At 38.2% G+C, this 16,587-nt stretch overlaps 1 protein-coding gene across 1 annotated transcript in view; it reads right to left on the bottom strand.

Moving 5' to 3' along the window:
• OSBPL6 (oxysterol binding protein like 6) overlaps positions 1-16,587 on the bottom strand; it is a 203,472-nt gene that overhangs the window by 96,507 nt on the left and 90,378 nt on the right. The window contains exon 2 of the mRNA XM_023212452.1: positions 15,353-15,547. The gene's annotated coding sequence lies outside the window, so the exon portion shown is untranslated. The remainder of the gene's footprint in view (positions 1-15,352; positions 15,548-16,587) is intronic.

The raw sequence follows: 16,587 nt of genomic DNA, 5'->3' as shown, positions 1-16,587 counted from the left end.
TGACTTGGCAATATTATTTTAAAGTTCATCTGGGCTACTCTGGATGCGCTGCCTATGAGTTAACTTTGCTCCACACAGAGCGAAAGAAAGAAAAGAAAGAAAGAAAACAAAGAAAGGAAGGAAGGAAAGAAAGAAAAAAGGTAAGTTCATCTGGAAGAGTAAATGTGTGAGAATAGCAAAAAATATTTTAAAAAATAATGAAAGATACTTTACCCTATCACACATTAAAGCTATTTAACAGCTTCCCTGGTTAATAGTAGTAGTACAGGGCACCAGGAAAAGCAGATGGAACAGACAAGAATTCTAGAAGCTAGTCTACGCAATGACAAAAGGGTATTAAAAATATCAGGAAGAATATTATTCAGTGCAAAAAAGATATGAGCTATCAAGGCCATGAAAAGACATGGAGAAACCTCAAATGCATATTAAGTGATCATTTCACCAGTACTAATTTTCCAAGATGTGTCAGTCAGTTTTTGATTCATCACTTGGTTTCTGGCCTTTGCCATCATGTTTTGAAAGAAAGATTAGATAATGTCATAGCTCATATTCTAGCACAAAAATAATACTGGGAAATATGGTTCTGATGACTGCTAACAGATACCAATTGTCAGCATAGTGCAAAGACTTTTTGGCAACAATAAGACATAACAAAATATTTTGCCCTACTTTGTGACCTTAAATGATGACTCATAAATCCCCAGGTGAGTACAAATTCTTACTAAGGCACTATATGATTTCATCAGTACATGTCCTGTTCTCTGGAGGAATTTGCTGTCAAAATAACCATTTCTGCACTGAGTCGAGGCATTCTGAGGAGTTGGCTAAAGCAGACAAAATGACTTGGGTTAAAAATGTTCTTGAACCAACCCTTGTGTGTTGCTGGTGGGAACAGAAAATGATGTAGGTGTGGTGAAGAACAGTATGGCAAAAAAAAAAAAAACTGAAAATAAGCCGGGCACAGTGGCTCACACCTGTAATCCCAGCACTCTGGGAGGCAGAGGTGGGTGGATCACCTGAGGTCTCTAATAAAAATACAAAACATTAGCTGAATGTTGTGGTACTCGCCTGTAATCCCAGCTACTCAGAAGGGTGAGGCAGGAGAATTGCTTGAACCTGGGAGGTGAAGGTTGCAGTGAGCTGAGCTTGTGCCACTGTACTCCAGCCTGGGCAACAGGAGCAAAACTCCATCTCAAACAAATAAAAAACTAAAAATAAACTGCCATATGATCCAGCAATTCCACTTTTAGGTATATGCGCTGAAAAAGCTAAAATCATAGGCTAAGATACTGTACAACCATGTCCATAGCAGCATGTAGCCAAAATGCGGAAGCAACCCAGTCCATCAATGAATGAATGAATACATTAAAAAAGGGTTATATCCATACAATGGAATATTATTCAGTCTTAAAAAGGAAGGAAATTCTGACACAGGTAATGACATAGATGGACCCTGAAGGCATCATTTTAAAGGGAAATAAGTTAGGCACGAAGGAACAAAAAACAAATACTGTATGATTTCACTTATATGAGATAGGAGGTACGCAGAATAGTCAAATGTATAAAGACAAAAGGTAGAATGGTGGTTATCAGCATCTGCGAGGCGGGGGAAATGGGAAGAGTTTGTGTTTAGCGGTTACAGAGTTTCACTTTGAAAGATGGAAAGGTTCTGGAAACGCATGGTGGTGATGGATACCAAACGATGTGAATGCACTTAATGACACAGAAGTGGACACTTCGAAGCGGTTAAAATGATAAATTTTATGCTCTCTCTCTCTCTAAATATATATATTTTTTACTACAATAAAAAGTTCCTGAATCACCAGCTATTATGACTTCTACAATATGCAGACATTATTAATTTTATATTATTTTGTGGTCAAGTTTCATCTTCTTTATGAAGTCTTTCCTAACCTATTAGACCGAATTATCACTCCAATCTGTATTACTTCTATACATACAGATACATATATTTTTTAACATACCCTGCACTGCATTTATTTGACTTGATTCTGTAAGATCCACGAGGGTTGGGAGTATGTCACTTTTCTCATTATAGTCCAATGTCATGAGTCACAAAAGTCATTCAGGTTGTTTACTGGGCTCATCACTTTAGTTAAGATTTAAATCTTCCATTATATCCATTAAATAACATTGATTGTGCTTGCAGACTGTAGATATCCACCCTCATATTAGTTCTTTTTCTTTTCTTTTCTTCTTCTTTTTTTTTTTTTTTAGATGGCGTTCTCACTATGTTGCCCAAGCTGCTCTTGAACTCCTGGACTCAGGGAGTCCCCTCACTTTGGCCTCCCAAAGTGCTGGGATTAGAGGCGTGAGCCACTGTACCCAGCCTAGTGCTTTAATTTTACTGTATTTGCTTAAAGATAACCCAAAATAACCCACATGATTTGTAGACTGGAGTTTCCTAGCTGTTCAATAGTGAGCTGGAGAGAGAGACTGTACAAGGTTCAACATCACCAAGATAAAATCTCTCAGTTGTCCTTAAAAAAAAGGCCTGCCAGACTGCTAATGGTACTATAGGGGCCTGAGGGACATTAGGAATAGGAAATAGATGCAGTAGCATTAATTCTTTCATAACACCACTGATGGTTTGGCCTGGCCACACAGAATTATGGCACCTGGCACCTGATTTACTAGATACCATCTACTAATTACAACATCTCATGGTCAGGAATCTTAAGCAGAATTTGGAAAAACTGTCATCCTCCAGAATAGCAGTGTTTATGCAGGCCATTACCCACATATCGGGATGTCCAAAATTCTACTTGTGTTGGGCATTCAAGCATGAGTGTTGGTTTCAATTACTGCTCATTCATTGTTACATGAGGGAAGGAACAGCTGACATAACTGAGAATCCACTGCCAGGTCCCAGGTTCTGCAGCCTTGTAAACTCATTTAATTGGAGTGTGGTAACCTTGGCACATATCTACTGGTGAGCTGGAGCTGGCGTGCACTGGCTCAGGAGCTCTGTGCATCTCTCCCCATTTCAGGGCTTCAAAGACGTTACCTGAGACCTTGAAATAGACCGTGGTGGGAGTATCTATGCCATGCAAATGCTTCAAATCTGGGCTTTTTGTTTTGTTTTGTTTTTAAGAGTTGATTGTTAAACATTTGCCAGTACACCACCGTGTGTGGTGGTTTTCATTGTAGTGGTTTCTCTTGTAGTGGTTTTCATTTTTATTTTTACACTAAAATATCCCATGGATTGCCTGAGTTTGAAGCCAATCCCAACTCTGCCACTTCCTAGTTATGAAACCTCAGGCAATTTACTGAAGTCTCTCTTTGCTTCAGTTTCCTCATCTATAAAACAGGGATAGTAATAACTCTTCTTCACAAACCCCAAGCTTGGGAAATGTCAGAGCTAATCATCTACTACTTAGGTTCTCAAGGGTAGCACTGGGATCAACATATCACTTGGGAACTTCCTGGAAATCCAAATTCTTGAGCTCATCTATGCTTGTGAATCAAAACCTCTGAGGGTGGTGCCCAGCAATCTGTGCTTTAATAAGCCTGCCAGCAGGCAGCAGGTATGCCGAGTTGCCAGTTGGGCCCCGTTCTTCACTGGCCTAACACCAACAAAACTAGGGAATAGTAACACAGTATCAGACACAGAATCACCGCCAAGTCACAGACCTAAAGCCTCAAAAATAAAGGAATTGCTAAGATTTTTCCTCTGAAATTAAAAAAGTTTTGGAACAAGAATTTTAGGGATAATTAAAGCACATAGCATTTAACCTTTATGTATTCCTAAATAGTTTTTATACTGCAAATTAGTTTTAACAACTTTAGATAGCTTACAAAAAATGACTTTCTTATAAACACGGTACCTCCATTAATTTTTTATTATAAGTAAATTTTAAATAATTTTATTATAATTGTGTTTTATTATAATGTTTATTATATAAACACAGTGCCTTCCAATAAAGAAAATAAATCAAAAAGCTCTATCATGAGCCCACAGGACTTCTGTTGTCCACTAACCCTTGCAATTGCAAAGTGTCTCAGATTCCAGATTCAGTAACCCAAAGAGATAACCCAGTCACTGTCTTTGACTAGATGGGGGATGGAGGGTAGGTGGCGCTCTGCAAAGGTTTTATGCAAAGGGTCAGACAGAAAATATTTCAGGCGTTGTGAACCATACAATCTCTGCTATGGCTACTCAAATTGCCACTGTAGTGGAGAAGAAGCCTTAGACAATATGCAAATGAATAAACATGATTAGGTTCCAATAAAACTTTATTTATAATAACAGGCTGCGTATTTGGCTTGTGGGCTATAGTGCTGAACCTTGGAGTAACCCCTAGACTATGAAACATCAAGATGCATTCTTGGAACCAGATGTTGGCAAGTACCTTCAAAGACTGTAGATTACTAAACAGTTTCCCATGGCAGACAGGTCTGTTAATCTGCACTACAGTTGGTAAATAATTTACACAGGACATTCTGAATTTAATTGCTTCTTGCCAACTCCAGATTTCCCTATCTCCCCTAACACGAGAAAGAAGATACTTTATGCTTGCAAATGTAAAAATTGAAAAATATTAATAAGATAAAATAGAAACTTGTTTTCATCAAAGTTTTATTTATAATATTACTTCTATTAAAAACCCCTTGAGAAAAAGAATTGCTAAGTTCCACCTGAAGGATATAACCCTAAGTAGACCAAGAGTATTTTAGGAAAATGCATGAACTAAAAAGAAAAAGAGACCTTGAAAATTGCTAAGATACAAATAGACTTTAAGTGTTCTCACCACAAAAAAAAAAAAAAAAAAAAGCTAAGAGTGAGGTAATGCACATGTTAATTAGCTCAATTCAGCTGTGCCCTCAAGTCTATATATTTCAAAACATGTTGTTCATGATCAAAATATACCATTTTAATTTGTTAATTTTTAAAAATTCAGAAATATTCCCCCCCCAAAAATAATAATTGTAGTGGGCCGAAACTGATTTGACTAGAGAAACAGAATTTGATAACACAGATGGTCTCTGAATTACAATAGCTTGACTTAGAATTTTCCGACTTTATGAAAGGTTAATCTCATCATAAATTGAGGAACAGCTACTAAAATCTCTTTTCCTAAAGCTAATGTTATCCCTTAATTGTCATCCTACATTCCAGAAGATATTAAATGCAACAACCTGTTCTTAGCATTCAAATTTAGCTCATGAAAATCTTAATTTGATAGTTTAATTGTACCTTTCAAAAAACGTTTTCCAATCAATATTGGATAGTTTTAAGACATCTGATATCATGTATTATTTGGTAATGATGATGACTGTCTCGCTCTCTTTCTGCCTTTGAAACCAAATCTGGAGAATTTCTATTCAAAACAATTTTTAGATTCTAAAAATATCTAGCTATTTAGGTTTTACCTCCTTTTTCAATTAGGTTAAAAATTGGTATAACCCATGATTATACGGAACAATGCAGTGCATTTATTCTAGGTATAAGACACCTAGTGGGAAAGTAGAATAAAATAATTGAAAGAGAAACTGAATCAGAAAATCCAGGACACGCAGTCAGTGTGCACATGGTGACTGCTGATAATTCTTTGTTTTTCTGAATACTTCATTATTATTTGAATAAAGTACTCAAAGGGATTTTTTTTTTAAAGACTAAGAACTCACTGTCAAGTCTTAGATCCTAAAGATTTTCTCCTATTTTTTTCTAGAAGTTTTATAATTTTACTTTTTATGTTTAAATCTGTGATCTATTTTGAGTTGATTTTATATAAGGTATAAAATTTCGAGGTTCACTGTTTTGTATACAGATGTCCAATCGCTCGAGCACTATTTGTTGGAAAGGCTATCCTTCTTTCATTAAATTGCTTTTGTGCCTTTGTCAAAAATTAGTTGGCAGAGGCTGGGAGGGGTAGTGGGGGCTTGGGGGAGGTGAGGATGATTAATGGGTACAAAAAATAGTTAGAATGAATGAATAGGGCCTAGTATTTAATTGCATAACAGGGTGACTATGGACAATAATAATTTAATTGTACATTTAAAAATAACTAAAAGAGTATAATTGGATTGTAACACAAAGGATAAATGATTGAGGGATACAAACCACATCTTGCATCATGTGATTATTACACATTGCATGCCTAGATCAAAACATCTCATGTGTCCCATAAATACATACACCTACCACATACCCATAAAAATTAAACATAAAAAGTTTTCCAAAAATTAGTTGGGCACAAAGAAAAGCAAAAAGGTAAACAAACTCTATCTGTAGCTTGTATTGGATTGCTGAAGTTTAAGAAATTAAAATGAAGCATTGTAGCTTATTTTGTTTTATTTTTCCCCATCCCCCGCCTAAAATGAAGTATTTTTAAAAGGCAGAATTTGTCTAGTTCAAAAATGAGCAATGGGACAAAAGTCCAAAACGGAAGAGAAGTCAGGTCACGGGTTCTCTTACCCACCACTATCCCCAAAACCCCTTTCTGTGGAAGTGTGGCTTCTTCATCTTTGTAAATCTAAGCAACACTGTACTTGATTCAGCACACATTTTGGCATTTCTTCACCAGTATCTTTCTTTAAAATGTTTTATTTTGGAATAATTTTAGATTTGCAGGAAAGATACAAAAATACTATGGGAAGTTCCCATACACCCTTTACCCAAGACTTCCTCCAGTTTTCACCAGTTTCTCAGAAGCTGACAAAACAAGACATTTTCATCTGAAACTTTAACTACTTATAGTGCCAGTTGAAAAAAAAATAGAAATTTGGAAATAAATTCAAAAGCCAAAACTGCAGTTATTGTTTAAATAAACTCTACAGTAGTTTCAAATTTAGTATTCTAAACATGAAAAAGTCAGTAAATCATCCTGCAGTTCTCAGATCAAGTGTTACCTCAGAATAGGCACACACACCTTGTCACTTCCTAGAACAATACTCTTTTCATTTCCTTCATAGCGCTTATCTCACTCAGTATTTATATTATCTGTGTACTGGCTTACTGTCTATCTCCGGAGACCTCTTGTTTCCTGCTCTCTGTTATAACCCCAGGGCCCATAACAGTGCCTGGAGGATTGACACTCAACAGACTTTGCTGGATGGATGGATGGATGGATGGATGGATGGATGGATGGATGAAAGCCTATCTGAATGACCAAACACTTGAAACATAGTGGGGATGATGTAAGACACATGATAAAAGACATCCATTTAGATGACTCTTAGTTCTAAAATGTTAACCCTTTAAATAACTAGCACCAGCCACACACAGTTGAAGTTTTAGGGAGCGTGTGTGTTTTTCCTGCATCTTCGTAGTCATTTCTTACAAGAGCAAAGTTTAGAATTGTTGTTTGGAAAGACAAGCCTTTCAAAGGAGATTTGTGTGGCTGGTTCACTGCAACAAGTAGTTCCTGGCATTAATCATTTGATATGCAAAGTGAATAAAGTAAAATTTTAAATTACCATCAAAGTTAGACTTATTAAAATATTAATCATTCTTCCGTATGTAAGACATATTTGAAAAATAATTCACAAATGTTGGATTTCAATTTTATGGTCGTTTGGGAACAAGATATTTTGAGAAGACGGGTTAAAAGTTTACTGGAAGGTCTTGTACCAATCATTGAGTTTTGGGGGAAAAAAAGTGTACTGGAGGGTGGGGGATGGGAGGAAGAGGGAGAGGATCAGGAAAAATAACTAAGGGGTGCTAGGCTTAACCCGGGTGATGAAATAATCTGTACAACAAACCCTCATGACATGAGTTTACCTATATAAAAAACCTGTATGTGTATCCCTGAACTTAAAATAAAAGTCAAAAATGAAAGTTTAAAAGACAAAAGGGGGAATGGTCTAGATCTCCATCTTCCCTTCCATTGCCTACCTCTGCGATTCAGGTTCAAGGAATTAACTGGTTGTAGGAAAAAAACAGCAAGAAAGGAAGGATGGATGGATGGATGGATGGATGGATGGATGGATGGATGGATGGATAGCAGGCAGAAAGGAAAACAGGGAAGGAGGAAAGGAAAAAGGGAGGAAGGAAGCAAAGAAGGGAAGGAGGGAGGGAGGGAGAGAGGAAGGAAGGAAGGAAGGAAGGAAGGAAGGAAGGAAGAGACTACCTGTTCCTATATTTTCTATGAACACTAATATTCTCCCAGGGTCAAATATAACAAAGTGTGTCCAGAAAACAAAGCACTTGGTCACTTGACAAACCAAAGAAAAGAAAACCATTCCAAAACAAGCACCATAAGTATCCATTTATCAAATAAAAGGAAGCAATAAAAAGAAGCAGCAATAAAATAAAAATGCTGGAACACCTTCAGTCTCTCTGCTTTATTTAGAATGTTCATCTTTCCTTTGTTTCTGGACCTGCATGATGATCAAGTGGACACTGACAAAGGCATTCAATAAGGTACACACTGATCTACCATCCAAAGAGTACAATAATCCCACTGTCACTCCTGGAACACCTGCATATGATGCAGTGAGTTGCAAATAACTCAGATAATCTGGTGAACTAAAGATTTAACAGACTGAATATCACTGCCAAGAAACATATCAACATTAATACTAAAAATGGAGTTTGGGAGAAAAATTCATCTTCTGTCTTCATACAGAAATTTTGAATGACTAAAAATAATAGTGATAATAAAAGGTTAAAAAAAAAACCCTCATAGTTAACTCTTTATTCTGTAAGGTCTTCTCTGTATAAAAATATAACAATAATTAGTAGTTGTCATGCTGAAATTATTAATTTGAAACTATTTTGTGTGCTCAAAGGATAAAATACATTTATAATGCTGTTTGAACCAATGGTTTCAATGTAAAAGAAAAAAGATACAAATATAAAATTTAAAATTAAGACTCCATAAAGTTAACTCAGGAAAATCAGCATGAACTCATCATTTTCTTTTTCTTTTTGGACATACGTATTTCCTGCATTGTTTCCTGAAAAGGCACGGAAACACTGACAACCCATGGGAACGAGCACCCCCAGTGCCTGACTATAGTTTCTAAATTCTGTTTCCTATTAAAAAGAACCAGGCTGCTTGGAATGGCTGATTCTTAGACTGGGGTATGGAATGCACAAGAAGAGTTTGAGGCAACCTGTTGTATCAAAAAGTAGAGTCAAAGAAATTAATAGCACAGGGATGCTTTAGGAATATTCTGCATCTTGGTCTGGGTGCTGATTATATAGGTGTGTCCAGTATGTGCAAATTCACTGTGATTCATATATGATAGGTTCTCTTTTCTATACATACACACAGGAGCCAGGTTGAAAGGGCTCACAATGAATAAAGAAGGTTTTGTTTGAGCATCAAAATGAAAAACAAAACAAAACAATAAACCACTACAATTAAGTGTGGGAAACATAACAAATATTTTTTAATCCATCAATTTACAATGATTCTCAAGAAAAAAGGGAAGTTTCTCGCTAAAAAGCATAAATATCACCTTTTGAAGAAACTATAGCACCAACTCTGATATTGTCAATTACTACGGAAATACTAAGCACTCACCCTGCCCTTCCTATATGAACTGTATTTCAGGGCCACCAAATACTAGTTGATGATGGAAGTTCTTTATAAAGGAATGACAGCTAACAAATGTAGAATGCATAATAGGATGGGGGGTGGTGGTGGGTGGTCGCCATTTTTATAACCCCTAATGACATAATATATTCAGGCAATAATTACTGGCTGACAAAATCATGAAGTAAAAAAAAAAAAAACGGATGGGGGAATTTTACAATGGAGGGATCAGGATGTTCTTCCCCGAAACACAGTCCAATGACAGCATCACTAAAAGTGGGGTAACCAGACCACAAGACCACAAGTGCCTCCTGAGGTGACACTACATAAAGTATACAGCAAAAGGAAGCAGAATTCTTGCCAGAATAGTTAAATCTGAATCCAATCAAGCCTCTTGATCTGACTTCCAAGTCCTGGTAAATTTGAGTAATAGAGAAAAAAGTTAAGTAACAACAATCAGCCAAACCCAGCATGTGGAAAGTTCTATTCCCAAAGTAGCTTAATTTCAACAAGTGAATGACTTGAGAAAAGAAAGGGAATATTCTAGATAACAGTTTTATGAGACTCAATAGCCAAGTGAAGTGCATGCACTTCTTCAGATATGGTTCAAACAAACCACCTATTGAAAGAGAATTTTGAGACAATCAGGGAAATTTGAATATGGAATGAGTAGTAGATAATACCGAAGAAGTATCATTCATATTGTTAGGTGTGACATGACAAAATGGTTCTGTAGGAAAATGTGCATGTTAAAATATGCCTACTGGAGAAAGCAGGGGTGGATATGACACGATGTCTACTTCTAATGATTTCTGATAGAGAAGGAGATAGATGAATCTGAGTGTGTGCATATGGTTGTTCATTGTGCTATTCTTATACGAAGTATAAGTTTGAATTTTTTTCAAATGAAATGTATTTTTAAAATATAGAAAACAAAAACTGGCCGGGTGCAGTGGCTCACGCCTGTAATCCCAGCACTCTGGGAGGCCGAGGCGGGCGGATCACGAAGTCACGAGTTTGAGATCTGCCTGGCCAATATGGTGAGACCCTGTCTCCTCTAAAAATACAAAAATTAGCTGGGTGTGGTGGCACGCATCTGTAGTCCCAGCTACTCGGAAGGCTGAGGCAGGAGAATCACTTGAACCTGAGAGGGAGAGGTTGCAGTGAGTCAATATCGTACCACTGTACTCCAGCCTGGGCGACAGAGCAAGACTCCATCTCAAAAAAAAGAAAAGAAAAGAAAAGAAAAGAAAAGAAAAGAAAAGAAAAGAAAAGAAAAAAGCCCAGGCACAGTAGCTCACACCTGTAATCCCAGCACTTTGGGAGGTCGAGGCGGGTGGATCAGAAGGTCAGGAGTTTGAGACCAGCCTGGCCAATATGGTGAAACCCCGTCTCTACTAAAAATACAAAAAATTTAGCCAGGCGTGGTGGCACATGCCTGTAGTCCCAGCTACTCAGGAGGCTGAGGCAGGAGAACTGCTTGAATCCGGGAGGCGGAGGTTGCAGTGAGCCGAGATCGCACCACTGCACTCCAGCCTGGGTGACAGAGTGAGACTCCATCTCAAAAAAAAAAAAAAAAGAAAGAAAAAAGAAAAAGCAAAAACAAAAATCAAGAGAAGAAAAAAGTCTTAATAAAAAAAAAAAAATGTCCCTGGCCAGGAGCGGTGGCTCACGCCTGTAATCCCAGCACTTCAGGAGGCTGAGGCAGGTGGATCACTTGAGGTCAGGAGTTCAAGACCAGCCTGGCCAACATTGTGAAACCCCATGTCTACTAAAAATATAAAAAATTAGCTGGGCGTGGTGGGGGGCACCTGTAATCCCAGCTACTTGGGAGGCCAAGGCAGGAGAATCACAGGAACTCCGGAGGCAGAGGTTGCAGTGAGCTGAGATTGTGCCATTGCATTCCAGCCTAGACAACAAGAGCAAAACTCCGTATCAAAAAATTTAAAAAATTAAAAAAACAAAAACAAAAACAATGTCCCTTTTCCCTACTATTTATATATGAAAACCTTGATATGAACAGTATACTCCTTTTTTTTCCCCCAGTTAGTTACTTACACAGTTATACTTTTACTGGATAGGTATTCAAGGTACAATTTATTTTTCAGAACTGGTCTAAATCTTTTAGGTGTTTGGGTGACTCATTTTTCTAAAACCTCACTAACCAGATTGAGAAGGACAAACATACAGGAGAGAGCCGGCCTGGGGCACAGCCCTTCCCTCCGGACAAAGAATCTTCTCTTGTCCCTCCTTTGTTCCCATTCTTTTCAACAGGCAGGAAAGAAGTTCTGGGGTCGGCCGAGCGCGGTGGCTCACGCTTGTAATCCCAGCACTTTGGGAGGCCGAGGCGGGCAGATCACAAGGTCAGGAGATCGAGACCATGGAGAAACCCCGTCTCTACTAAAAATACAAAAAAAAAAAAAAAAAGCCGGGCGCCGTGGCGGGCGCCTGTAGTCCCAGCTACTCGGGAGGCTGAGGAGGCTGAGGCAGGAGAATGGCGGGAACCCGGGAGGAGGAGCTTGCAGTGAGCCGAGATAGCGCCACTGCACTCCAGCCTGGTGGACAGAGCGAGACTCCGTCTCAAAAAAAAAAAAAAAAAAAAAAAAAGAAGAAGTTCTGGAGTCTCACTCCTTTTCCCTGGAGACAGGAGGTGGCTACTGGCCTGCTACCTCCCTTGGGTCCCTCAGCTCTTCAGATTAGGCACTCCTTAAGCAGAAGAGACTCCCTTCAACCTGAGGGAAAGTCCAGGACAGGAAGAAACAGGGCAGGTGAAATGGTGTCCGCACTGCCAATTCCTGCTTGCTATTCTCTCCATTTCCACTACTCCAGGGGGAATTCTCATGATCCACAAATGATAAAAGGGAGCCAATGGCAGCTTCCTCACCATGTCAGGGTTGAATACTCTTTTTCCTCTTCCAGTTTTTACCTAACCATGTTATTTTTGCCCACTGGTTAGTTTTACTTTTTTTCTTTTCTTTTCTTTTCTTTTTTAACACATTTCAACCTGTTTTATACGTCAACAACGACTCTTAAGCCCTCCCTACATTTTTTCTCCCATTTTTTCAGTCTTGGTTGTCACTTCCTCAGGGAGTTAAAGGAAATGGAATGTGGAGCTGATAACAGGAACTCCAAGAAAATGAGATAAGGGGCGTTTCTGAAAGCATTTCTGAGTGTATATGCACACACACTCTTTAATTCCTGTGACTAAAAGCAAATAAATTTCTTTCTTTTCTTTCTTTTTTTTTTTTAGTCAGGGGGAATTGGGGGAGATAGGCTCTGTGAATCTAGCAAACAAAATTCATGTAGAAAATGAGATATCAATTCCCTGAATTTCCCCTTCAAAAAAGAGTTTAGTTTCCTTCTCCTATGGTCAAGTCACAACTCAGCAAATGTGTGGAAACAAATTTCCAGGTACTTTATTTCCATGAACTTAAACTTGATAGTCAAAGGGACTCATGCATAATTTCACGCCTGCATGTGGTCAAGTATTGAGAGATCCTAGGCAATGCTGATCTAAGAGAATCCATGAGATGGAGCAAAGTAATGCAGGCAGAAGGACACTAAGATACTCAAAATAAAAATCCCATCCATTGGTCTTCTTTCCTGTGTGCCTCAACATTTAAAAATGGATACCAATCAAGAAGAGATTTGCAATGTGTCTGATGTATCTAGGGGGAAAAAATGGACACCCTGTGGTCTAAAATCTGCTTAAGTAACAGGCATTACCAGTTGAACTCTAAATGTATTATGGGAAAATATCTGTAAATCTTATGTTTTAGTAAAATAATTGGTTTAAAAAGAAGAAGAAGAAGAACCATTGTTCTGGGTGTATATCAGGTTCCCCACACTGAGTTTAGCTACTGCAGGCACAGAAATGCTATGCCCGTAAGGACCCTACGATTTGAAATGCTTCCATGGTTAAAGTATTTTATTACCATATAAACATTTGGTTCAATATCTAATTGACAGAAACATTATTGAATGAATTTCATTTAGCAACAATATATAGCAATCAAAGATGAGGAAAGACAAGTTTGTGATTAACTACAACTCATTGTGATGGAGGTAGGTCTAATTCTGATGGCAAGATTTCTCAATGCTAAAAGTTCTGTACATATGGAGGGCACAGCATTACTGCTCTCTGAGTCGCCCTGGTGTCCAGAATGAGTGAGGGGCTAGAAAATGGACTCTAAATCCCTACAGGGATCATTCAAAAAGAAGTCTACTTGGTGAATCAGTTTACTTCCCTGGAACCAAAACAGTCAGATCAGGCAACTGAACTCTTAGGTCATGAAATATCAGACTCTGAGATGACATCCTCAACATCTGGAAAAAATGATGCAGAGAACATCACTATGAAAATCAGATCTCCTAACTAATCCCATGGCCTGAAACATCTCACCTTTGAAAAGTCTTTTTACTTCATAGGTAAGCCTGGCTGGCAAGTGTCAGCTTCTCAAAGCTCATATATTTTATATAAAATTATAAATGCTGAAATAATGGCAGAGGATAAATACTAATGGAATGTTATGTTTAAGTACATAGAAGTGACTTCATATACAGAGAGCAGAAGAAATTGACGCTTAAAGCAGGACTCTTCAACTCAAAAGCCTACATGTCCCAGGCAGGTGCCATAATCTGTAAGATTGATTCAGTTAAATATTTAGGGAATGCAAAATACTAGCAAAGTGCAGTCACTGGGATAGTAACAAGACCAGATTTTTAATTTTCCAAGGGAAACCAGATATCTGATCTATATGATTTTTATGTGAAGTTTCCAGATTTTCAAATGTTGGCAATTAATTTTCTTACAAAAAGAAAATTTTTACAGGTTAAAAAATTTTAGTAAAAAATTTGACCTGTGGGCTACAACTTTGCAAGCTCTAATGTAAAATGCACTTTTAAACAATACAGTAATGAACAGGAAGCTTCTCATATAACAATGATTACACTAAATTACTGAGCCTTGGTTTCTGCTCTACCAAGAGGGACCAGTCCATGCTAGGAAAGGGCGGGAGTGGCATCAGGATACAAAAGAAACTTTCCCCAAATCATATATGTCTGAATTATCATCACCACTACCACCACCACCCCTGTGCCCATGGCAAAGAAGGTTTGAGCAGAGGATGTGCAGCTTGTAAAAAGCTCCCAAAGATGATTAATGCCACAAACTTCTACCCTGGGGATGACTGACTTTGAAGAAGTAGAAAGCTTCAGATAACTGGGAAGGGTGCAGCTAAGCGGTGAAGACCACAAACTCAGTAGGCCTAAAATATCAAATAGTATATATCAAGGGGCTCTAAAATAATAACTGCAAATATCAAAGATGACAAGGAGACCATAGAAAGTATTGCTAGTACCACATTAGCCATTTCAGTCTCATGGGCAAAAAGAAAAGTTGACTGTCTCGTTGTTTATTGTGGAAGATTATAAAAGCTGGATGCATTTTAAGAATGTGTGCCTGTAGTCAAATGTGGGTTTGTGGATATGTGTATAAAGAAAGCAAGGATAACATTTTGTCTGTTTTAAGGTTTAGGTCTGCATGTTCATTGCTCAAGAAGGGAAAAGCAGTATCATATTTCCACATGATGCCAGACTACATACAGAAAACAGAAAATGGTTACCAAATATTTTCACATTTTTCTACTTCCTATCCTTAAAAGAAAAAAAAACAGAACTTCTTATTATGAGGATTATGACATATTATTTTAAGATCTGACATACAAATAAGAGATATAAATAAACACCTTCCTGTGACTGTGGTGTCTCACTAATCTTTTGCTATTATTAAACACTGCCTAACCTAACCCTGCTTTTGGTTTTAAGCTTGTGTTCTTCTAACTCACCTTGCACCTTAGAGTCAAAGTCTTCCAAGTCAGCTTTATCGTCAAAGCTGTTTCACAGTGGTTTATCCTCAGATGCCTGCAGCTTTTCTCCTTGGGACACGATGTGTCTTTGACCTTGCTGAGGCTATCTGGGTAAATTACAGGGGTGGCTCCTTAATATCCTTTTGTTGCTGTTTTCCCAGCAAGTGGCAGAACCTGAAAAAGAGAGATTACAGTCATATAGCACATCTTTACAGAACTTTGGTGAGCCTCTCACGGGGACTACCTACGGACAATCAGAAAATTCTTCCTAATTTATCTTTCAAAGAGGAAGTTCATATGGGTACGTGCCTCAGCTTTTTATCTCCTTTGTTCAGTTTTATGTAACCTCAAAGACGTAACCACTGACCTTCTCAGTAATCAGTAACATTTATAATTTACATCTTACCCAGAGCTTGGAGTATGAAAACTCTCAAGTGATACAGCAAATATTTCCTAAAAGGGGACAAAATATATTTTCCAGAACCACATTTAGCTCTCCAACTAAATATAAACCTCAACAGGGTTTTTTGTTTGTTTGTTTTTTGTTTTGTTTTGTTTTGAGACAGAGTCTCGCTGCGACGCCCAGGCTGGAGTGCAATGGCGTAATCTCGGCTCACTGCAACCTCTGCCTCCTGGGTTCAAGTGATTTTCCTGCCTCAGCCTCCTGAATAGCTGGGATTACAGGCACACACCATCATGCCCAGCTAATTTTTATATTTTTAGTAGAGATGGAGTTTCACCATGTTGGCCAGGCTGGTCTCGAACTCTTGATCTTGGACGATCTGCCTGCCTCAGCCTCCCAAAGTGCTGGGATTACAGGCTGAGCCACCACGCCCAACCCAATAGAGTTTTTAAACATAGTAAGTATGAAGTGGTTTCATCACGTATGCACATAGATGTACAATCCCTAGTGCCTGGACAAAAACCCGTGAACAGTCTCTAATTTGCTATAGAAGAGGAGAACTGTAGCCAAACTCCTAGAACAATCCTCTAGCAAGAAGAATGGACTCTATACATACTATAAAAGAATATAGTTTCTAACTTGACATAATTTCTCACAAAGCAAAGAAAGAGTATGCTATGGTCTGGATATAGTTTGTTTGGCCCCACCAAGTCTCATGTTGAAATGTGATCCCCATTGATGAAGGTAAGGCCTGGTGGGAGGTGTCTGTGTCATAGGAGCAGATCCCACATGAATAGCTTGGTGTCACTCT

This window comes from Piliocolobus tephrosceles, chromosome 11 (genome assembly GCF_002776525.5).
Source record: "Piliocolobus tephrosceles isolate RC106 chromosome 11, ASM277652v3, whole genome shotgun sequence".
Taxonomy (NCBI): Eukaryota; Metazoa; Chordata; class Mammalia; order Primates; family Cercopithecidae; genus Piliocolobus; species Piliocolobus tephrosceles.
Note: the sequence above shows the minus strand (reverse complement) of the source record. Positions and strands in the feature narration are given on the sequence as shown.